Below are 11047 nucleotides of genomic sequence, written 5' to 3'. Positions count from 1 at the left end.
AATACTTTATAAGATTTATTAAATTATAAAATTTATTAATTATATTTATTAAAATTATTAAATTTATATAAATACCATTGGACTCATTTAGTATTCCTATATTAATACCATTGGATTCATTTAGTATTCCTATATAAATACCATTGGATTCATTTAGTATTCCTATATAAATACCATTGGATTCATTTATATAAATACCATTGGATTCATTTAGTATTCTTATATGAATACCATTAGATTCATTTAGTATTCTTATATAAATACCATTGGATTCATTTAGTATTCCTATATAAATAAATACCATTGGATTCATTTAGTATTCCTATATAAATACCGTTGGAATCATTTAGTATTCTTATATAAATACCATTGGATTCATTTAGTATTCTTATATGAATACCATTGGATTCATTTAGTATTCTTATATGAATACCATTGGATTCATTTAGTATTCTTATATAAATACCATTGGATTCATTTAGTATTCCTATATAAATACCATTGGATTCATTTAGTATTCTTATATGAATACCATTGGATTCATTTAGTATTCCTATATGAATACCATTGGATTCATTTAGTATTCTTATATAAATACCATTGGATTCATTTAGTATCCTTATATGAATACCATTGGATTCATTTAGTATTCTTATATGAATACCATTGGATTCATTTAGTATTCTTATATAAATACCATTGGATTCATTTAGAATTCCTATATAAATACCATTGGATTCATTTAGTATTCTTATATGAATACCATTGGATTCCTTTAGTATTCTTATATGAATACCACTGGATTCATTTAGTATTCATCGTTTACTATTCCGATAAGAATATTAGGTTAATTATTTTAATTTATTCCCTCACATACTATCTCGTAATAATTCTTGATTTTATATTTTATTTCACTGTACATAAGAAATTAGTCTATATTTCATATATCTTTAATTGCAAATTCCAGTCTTACAGGACAGTAAGACGTGACTTTGAATTCCTATACGACAGTCCTGTAGAAAGTGATAATAATGACATTTTAACATGATCTACATTTCTCTTCAATTGTAGATGAAATGATTTTTCCGGTCACTATTTTTTCAAGTTTTGGCTTTTGCTTTCTAATTGGATGCTTTCTTATTCGAAAGTGTAACAGATCTTCCAGAAGTAGAATGAGTAATGAAACCAATGATACCAATGATACTGTATTACAGCAACTAGAAGGGTGAGTTAACAATTTATGTACACCTACACCTACACCATGACATGACACCATGTTTTTATATCCTGCTTCAGACAAACTTCAATCTCATGAATCTCATCTTCTGTAATATATTTCTGACATGCCTTAACTGATTACAACTTTTACACGTACATAAAATATGTTTTCAGATATTATATACGCATTCATTTTGTGATCTGATTCAACTAGGCTAAATTGCAACTACCGTACTTGACTGGCTTAGCCCCAGGCTGATATAGAATAGAATAGAATAAAATAAAATAGAATATTTTATTTGACTCAAAATAATGTAAGAAATTACATAACTTATGGCCAAAAACCAACACAGTAACGCACAAATACAACAAATACAACAATAATAAAATTAAAATTAAAAAGATGATATATTATATATAAATGCTAAAAACTCATCAAAGTTCAGTGTCTGTCATTCAGGAACTAGTTGTGTATGTTTTGAATGGTCGCTTGGCTGTCATTTTGTTGTATTGAATGCTGTTGTTATATCTTTTACATGTCTTGAGTTAATCATGTTGAAATATAATATCACATATACAACACACGTTATGTCACAATTATTTGCACATGCATTTGTTTTTGCACTCCATTTGAAGTTGGCCAAATATCCTCATATCATTCAGGTTCTGATTTAAAATGGTTGATTGGTTTCAGTTTTATTTGCTATAATTATACGACTGTGTCATGTCAATGCCTTGAGATTTCGGATATCTATAGTTGCAAGTCATATTTAACAATCAACTTGCCTCTAGGACTGATTTTTTTTATGCATTTAAATGAAGTCTCACATCATATATCTGCTTTATCATAACTGTGAGCAGACAAGACTTATGTTTGTTTGAATATAAAATTGGTCCAGAACAGTGCAGTTATACTGTTGCCTAGTTACCAACAGTATTTGTGTGCTCAATAGCAATGAACTTTAGGATGCCTCTCTGACCTGCTGAATAATTGACGTACGTATAGATGCCAGGATATATGAATGAACATGCAGTCAGACCACATGTCAATACCAAGTAGGAGGGATTTAACTTTTGCTTGAATACATCTGTGACATTGATGTATATATATTATATATAGATATACTTTGAACATAATAGGTCAAGACATGTCACAAAGATATTACTCTTAGCAGCATTTGTTAAAACAAAATAGCTTTGTCTACTCATGATGAATAATGTAAAATAAGAAACTTTAAGAAAATATTCATTTTGGGCAACAATTACCAGAAGTTGATATTACTTTGCATGTGTGCATGGAATCACAGTACTAAATATAATATTCTCTTAACAGAATACCACCAACACATGGAGAAGCTGCTTTGAATGACCAGCATCAAATATCCGCCATGCAAGGATACCATTGTGAACCACTATACCCTATAGCACCCAGCCTTCCTCCACAACTACCACCACCCCCATCATACAATGACAGTATCAGTGTTGCCAATAGCCCCATGTATCAAAGTAATATTCCCATCCAACAACCACCTCCAATGTACAGTGATATCGATGGGAGCAGATACCAAACACAAAGTGTACATCAAAATCCTTCACCTCAAACGGATGAATATGGACCAGCAATGGATCCAGTATATTCAGCACCATTCTATCCTCCTCCTTCTTCTAGTGACATACAAGACTCAAGTAATCTGGTCTACCCACCACCACTACCACATCCAGAAACAGGCAATGATTCACCTGTGTCTTAACCAATACAAGATGATCTTCTTCTCTAACATTATAGCAGAAAAATTGAAACTGAATAATTGTTGGATATGTTATTCATTTGTACTGCATCATAAAATATTTATACTGCATTCAGTTGTACTTACATTTATGTATTTTTCACTAATCTGTCATTGAATACAGAAACAAAGTATCCTCAATTTATCAAACTCTATCCTCAGTCTGGAAATGTTAATTGTTTACAGCAAATCTATGAATTAATTCGGACAGTGAGTTAACAAGACGGCTCGCAAATTTAGCGTTTGTTTTGTACTGGACTTCGCAGCGCCACTTGTCAGATGATGTGCTGTGTGGGATTTATTGTCTACATTGTATGTAATTCAGGAAATATTAAAACATATTAAAATAACTATTTTATATACTCATAATATAAAGTCTTTATCTAAATTGTGCCCATATCAATGGAGAGACGCATTTCAAGCCATCTATAAGTGTGAATTTGTTTTTATTTCACAGTATATTATTTATTTTGCTTGATGTTTTTCTCCGCTCTTTCTTTTCAATATGCCATGTCACCAAAATATGAACATACTCAATATTTATGTCCCTGTTCTTTGTTAGTCCCTGTTCAGACGAGGTCCAAAAATGGGGACTATTAATTTGGGTTCGTTCCGTCCATACGTACGTCTGTACTTACGTCCCGAGCTTTATCTCGAACACCCATTGACGGATTTCATTAAACTTTACATGAAGACATTACATAATGCCTTACATATGCACGTTAAGTTACTTTATGATCGGAGAAAAAATTGCCAACTGGCGGCCATTTTGGATGTAAAATTTGCTATTTCTGATACCTAAACGTGTCCACAGCAGTTTCTCAGAGATGACTGGGCTGTTTTGGATCAAAGTTGGTATGATGATCATACATATTGGGTTGTAGATGCACGTCATTTTTTTTTCGTGATTCAAACAAATATGGCCGACTGGCGGCCATCTTGTTTTTCATGGTACCCATGCTACTTTCTTTTGAATGCCATGAACGTTTCTGTTAAAATTTTGTACAAAGATAGTATACCAAGGGATACAACTACACCATCATTATTTTTGTGATTTGATTCAATATGGCTGACTGACGCCCAAATTTCATGTAAAAGCGTTAAATCGTCATTTTTTACATGTCCAGAGCTGTTTCTCAGAGATGACTAGGCCGATTTGGATCAAAGTTGGTATGGTGATCATACATATTGAGTTATAGGTGCACGTCATATTTTTCCGTAATTCGAACAAATATGGCCGACTGACGGTCATCTTGTTATTGTTGGTACCCATGGTACTTTCTCTTGAGTGCAATGAACGTTTCTCTTTAAATTTTGTACAAAGATAGTATACCAAGGAATACATTTGTACCAACATTATTTTTATGATTCGATTCAATATGGCTGACCGACGTCCAAATTTCCTGTAAAAGCGTTAAATCGTCATTTTTTACATGTCCGGAGCTGTTTCTCAGAGATGACTAAACCAATTTAGATCAAAGTTGATATGTTGATCATACATATTGGGTTATAGGTGCACCTAATTTTTTTTCGTGATTCGAACAAATATAGCTGACTGGCGGCCATTTTGTTTTTCATGGTACCCATGCTACTTTCTCTTGAAAAGATAGTATACCAAGGGATACATGTGCACCAACATTATTTTTGTGATTCAATTCAATATGGCCGGCCAATGCCCAATTTTCATGTAAAAGTGCTAAATCGTAATTTTTACATGTCCGGAGCTGTTTCTCAGAGATGAATGACTAGGTCAGTTTGGATCAAAGTAGATATGATGATCATACATATTCGGGTTATAGTTGCATGTCATATTTTTTCTGTGATTCAAACTAATATGGCTGACTGGTGGCCATTTTGTTTTTCATAATACCCAAGCCTACTTTCCCATGAATGCAATGAACATTTCAGTTTAAATTTTGTACAAAGACAGTATAGCAATAGATACATCAACATGAACATTATTTTTTTAATTTGATTCAATATGACTGCTCAATGTCCAATTCTCGTGTAAAAGCACTAAATCATAATTTTTTACAAATCCATCTCCTATTAATGGTTTCAATCTAATCTCAATGACTTCATCAGCATCAAATTGATATGTCAGATCACAAAATTTTGGACGGGGACTGTGTCATTAACAATGACTTGTTAAAAATGTTCCTTGCCCACATTTTTCTGTACTTTTTTCTTACAGTTCTTCAATATTTCTGGACATGAACCCTAATTTTGGGGGCAGCAGACAAAATTTGGTTGAATTTTCAGTTTTTACTCAAAAAATGTTAACTATTAGTAATCAGTAATGATTATGAGGTGAAGCTGTGGTAGCTGAGATAAGACTACCTGGTAGAACAGCAAAGGCTATTGACTACCTGAGGTAAGTAAGTTATCAGTAGTGCTGCGGAGGCTGCACATACTGGCAGAGACAGCGTAAGCCGAGACCACATAAGGGTTAGTAAGGCAGCGGAAGCCATAGCTACAAGTATGGTAGGTTAATATACATGAGGATGAAAATAAATACATACTATAAATAAACTAAGAGAAAACACTTGGGTGAACTATATACACAAGGATGACAAAAATACATACTAAAAATAAACTAGGAAAATAAATCTTGGGGGAGCAAATGAGTATAATCCACTAATACGAAGCCCTCAATTAATACAACATATACTGTATTAATCTCAATGTACCTTATAAAATTATATAGCATGAATTGTTCCCAAATAATAGTACAGTAATATATTTAAGCAAAATAAAATACTAGACAGATTTCAAAAAAGTCAAGAAACACTGCACTTGTCACTTTACTGGTCCCCGTTCGGACGCAGTCCGAAAACGGGGACTTATGGATTGACCTCAGTGTGTTTGTGCATCTGTGAGTGCGTGCATCAGTCCGACCTGTATTTTGGACATGCCTGGACCAATTACATTCAATCTTCACACATACATCATACATAATATTATATATATGCACATCAATTTGTTTCACAGTCTGATTCAAGATGGCCGAATGGAGGCCATTTTTGTACTGTAAAATCATCAAAATCAAGCATTTCATGACTGTTTACAGATGGATTTTGTTCAAACTTGGTATATACATTGGACATTATATGACCTTGATGCACGTCATTTTGTTTTTCAGATAAGATTCAAAATGAGCGACCATTTTGTTTTAATGGATGTGGTTTTAGTGCCATATCTCTGTCATGCTTTGACTGATTATGTTCAAATTTTAAATATTCATTATACATCATCTCATAGATATACAGATATATTGGTTTGACAATCTGAATAAAAATGGCCGAATGGTGGCGATATTTGTGCTAAAGAATCATCAAAAATCAAGCATTTGTGGCATCGGATCTTGGTCATTTATGGATGGATTTTATGAAAACTTGCGTACATACATTAGACATTATATAACCTTGATGCATGTCATTTTGTTTTTCAGATAAGATTCAAAATGGCCAACTGGTGGCCATTTTGTTTTATTGAAAGCGATTCTAGAGCCATATATCTGACATGCTTTGACTGATGTTAAAATTTTATATATTCATTATACATCATGTTATAGATAAACAAATGTATTAGTTTAACAATTCCATTAAAAATGGACGACCGATGCAGCATAGATATCTCTCAAAGTACTTATATTAATATAAACAAAACTATATAACTTGATTTGATAACTAACAGGGACTGTGCCATGCATGGCTTGTTGATTTATACAACAATTCATTTAACTAGTTACAATAAAATTGAACTTTTCTAGCGATTTATAAGATTCCCAACTTTGAAGATGATCAAATAAAAATTGTTCGACGTATTTTAACCACAAGAAGAAGACAGTTTTAAGTGAAATATAATGAATATCTTTAAAAAATATACATAGAACATTTACCATAATCAAAGTTGGTCAAGATCCAAAACTGGTTAATATCTAAGTTTTAAAGCAATTGGATAAAAACTGTTTGTAACCACAAGTAATTTGTAACAATGATAAAAATGAGTGAGACATTTTTTCCATCATATATCCTGCCTTTCATCTATGATGATATGGACAAGGTAAAAATATCACATTCGTATCACATAAGATTTCATGAATTCTGATTGGTTGAGGGGTCTGGAGTAAAAAATTACTGAAAAATAAACTTCAGAACTAATAAAAGTAACTGTTGAAAATTGTTATTTTAGGCTTGGATCTCTTATACAAATAAAAGTGAAATATACAATAGGTCATTAATAACAAAAACAAAATGTAAATGAGCTAATTATAAAATAAAGCCATTTTTTGGCTAACACAAGAGTTCATTTTAGAATCTGAAATGGTACAACAGCATTTATCTACAGTAAATGCTCATTCTTAATTGACAAGCACTGTATACAATATTGAGAAAGATTCAACTTGTTTGAAATACAATGTTTACTCCCACACATGTGTATGTATGTTCAGGATGAGCAAAATACAGTTATATATATTTACTCTTCGAACAACATAATCTTTTCATCTAAATTTTTGAATGCAATCACAGTCATCTGGGAGGGGGTCATGAGCATTGTCAATATCATCTGGGAGACGTGTCATACAAAATGACATGAGCATTGTCAATATCATCTGGGGGACATGTCATAGGAAATGTCATGAGCATTGTCAATATCATCTGGGGGACATGTCATAGGAAATGTCATGAGCATTGTCAATATCATCTGGGGGACATGTCATAGGAAATGTCATGAGCATTGTCAATATCATCCTGGGTTGTGTCATAGGAAATGTCATGAGCATTGTCAATATCATCTGGGGGTCATGTTATAGGAAATGTCATGATCATTGTCAATATCATTTGGGAGACATGTCATAGGAAATGTCATGAGCATTGTCAATATCATCTGGGGGACATGTCATAGGAAATGTCATGAGCATTGTCAATATCATCTGGGGGACATGTCATAGGAAATGTCATGAGCATTGTCAATATCATCTGGGAGACGTGTCATAGGAAATGTCATGAGCATTGTCAATATCATCCTGGGTTGTGTCATAGGAAATGTCATGAGCATTGTCAATATCATCCTGGGTTGTGTCATTGGAAATGTCATGAGCATTGTCAATATATGGGGTTGTGTCATAGGAAATGTCATGAGCATTGTCAATATCTGGGGGACGTGTAATAGGAAATGTCATGAGCATTGTCAATATCATCTGGGAGACATGTCATAGGAAATGTCATGAGCATTGTCAATATCATCTGGGGGACATGTCATAGGAAATGTCATGAGCATTGTCAATATCATCTGGGAGACGTGTCATAGGAAATGTCATGAGCATTGTCAATATCATTTGGGAGATGTGTCATAGGAAATGACATGAGCATTGTCAATATCATCTGGGGAACATGTCATAGGAAATGTCATGAGCATTGTCAATATCATTTGGGAGATGTGTCATAGGAAATGACATGAGCATTGTCAATATCATCCTGGGTTGTGTCATTGGAAATGTCATGAGCATTGTCAATATCATTTGGGAGATGTGTCATAGGAAATGACATGAGCATTGTCAATATATGGGGTTGTGTCATAGGAAATGTCATGAGCATTGTCAATATCATCTGGGAGACGTGTCATAGGAAATGTCATGAGCATTGTCAATATCATCCTGGGTCGTGTCATTGGAAATGTCATGAGCATTGTCAATATCATCTGGGAGACGTGTCATAGGAAATGTCATGAGCATTGTCAATATCATTTGGGAGATGTGTCATAGGAAATGTCATGAGCATTGTCAATATCATCCTGGGTCGTGCCATTGGAAATGTCATGAGCATTGTCAATATCATCTGGGAGACGTGTCATAGGAAATGTCATGAGCATTGTCAATATCATTTGGGAGATGTGTCATAGGAAATGACATGAGCATTGTCAATATCATTTGGGAGATGTGTCACAGGAAATGACATGAGCATTGTCAATATCATCTGGAGAACATGTCATAGGAAATGTCATGAGCATTGTCAATATCATCTGGGGGACATGTCATAGGAAATGTCATGAGCATTCTCAATATCATCTGGAAGACATGTCATAGGAAATGTCATGAGCATTCTCAATATCATTTGGGAGATGTGTCATAGGAAATGACATGAGCATTGTCAATATCATCTGGGAGACGTGTCATAGGAAATGTCATAAGCATTGTCAATATCATCCTGGGTTGTGTCATTGGAAATGTCATGAGCATTGTCAATATCATCCGGGGGTTGTGTCAAAGGAAATGTCATGAGCATTGTCAATATATGGGGTTGTGTCATAGGAAATGTCATGAGCATTGTCAATATCATCTGGGAGACGTGTCATAGGAAATGTCATGAGCATTGTCAATATCATCCTGGGTTGTGTCATTGGAAATGTCATGAGCATTGTCAATATCATCTGGGGGTTGTGTCAAAGGAAATGTCATGAACATTGTCAATATATGGGGTTGTGTCATAGGAAATATCATGAGCATTGTCAATATATGGGGTTGTGTCATAGGAAATGTCATGAGCATTGTCAATATCATCTGGGGGACATGTCATAGGAAATGTCATGAGCATTGTCAATATATGGGGTTGTGTCATAGGAAATGTCATGAGCATTGTCAATATCATCTGGGAGACGTGTCATAGGAAATGTCATGAGCATTGTCAATATCATCTGGGGGACATGTCATAGGAAATGCCATGAGCATTGTCAATATCATCCTGGGTTGTGTCATTGGAAATGTCATGAGCATTGTCAATATCATCTGGGAGACGTGTCATAGGAAATGTCATGAGCATTGTCAATATCATCCTGGGTTGTGTCATAGGAAATGTCATGAGCATTGTCAATATCATCCTGGGTTGTGTCATTGGAAATGTCATGAGCATTGTCAATATATGGGGTTGTGTCATAGGAAATGTCATGAGCATTGTCAATATCTGGGGGACGTGTAATAGGAAATGTCATGAGCATTGTCAATATCATCTGGGAGACATGTCATAGGAAATGACATGAGCATTGTCAATATATGGGGTTGTGTCATAGGAAATGTCATGAGCATTGTCAATATCTGGGGGACGTGTAATAGGAAATGTCATGAGCATTGTCAATATCATTTGGGAGATGTGTCATAGGAAATGACATGAGCATTGTCAATATATGGGGTTGTGTCATAGGAAATGTCATGAACATTGTCAATATCATCTGGGAGACGTGTCATAGGAAATGTCATGAGCATTGTCAATATCATCCTGGGTTGTGTCATTGGAAATGTCATGAACATTGTCAATATATGGGGTTGTGTCATAGGAAATGTCATGAGCATTGTCAATATCTGGGGGACGTGTAATAGGAAATGTCATGAGCATTGTCAATATCATCTGGGAGACATGTCATAGGAAATGTCATGAGCATTGTCAATATCATCTGGGAGACATGTCATAGGAAATGTCATGAGCATTGTCAATATCATTTGGGAGATGTGTCATAGGAAATGACATGTGCATTCTCAATATCATCTGGGGTTGTGTCATAGGAAATGTCATGAGCATTGTCAATATCTGGGGTTGTGTCATAGGAAATGTCACGAGCATTGTCAATATCATCTGGGGGACATGTCAGGAAATGTCACGAGCATTGTCAATATCTGGGCTTGTGTCATAGGAAATGTCATGAGCATTGTCAATATCTGGGCTTGTGTCATAGGAAATGTCATGAGCATTGTCAATATCTGGGAGACGTGTAATAGGAAATGTCATGAGCATTGTCAATATCTGGGTTGTGTCATAGGAAATGTCACAAGCATTGTCAATATCATCTGGGGGTTGCGTCATAGGAAATGTCATGAGCATTGTCAATAATGGCTCATAAGAAATTAACCATTGATGCTCAGCATTCATTGTAGCGGTAATGTGGACATTGAAAACATATTTTACGTAAACAATTTCTCTCAATACAGTTATGCTTTAGACTGATCTGTCAATGCATATTCTTTCCATGTTTTTGTATTCAAGCGTATT

The sequence above is a fragment of the Saccoglossus kowalevskii genome, chromosome 6, assembly GCF_978046115.1.
Source record: "Saccoglossus kowalevskii chromosome 6, keSacKowa6.1, whole genome shotgun sequence".
Lineage (NCBI taxonomy): Eukaryota > Metazoa > Hemichordata > Enteropneusta > Harrimaniidae > Saccoglossus > Saccoglossus kowalevskii.
This window is presented reverse-complemented; position numbering follows the sequence as displayed.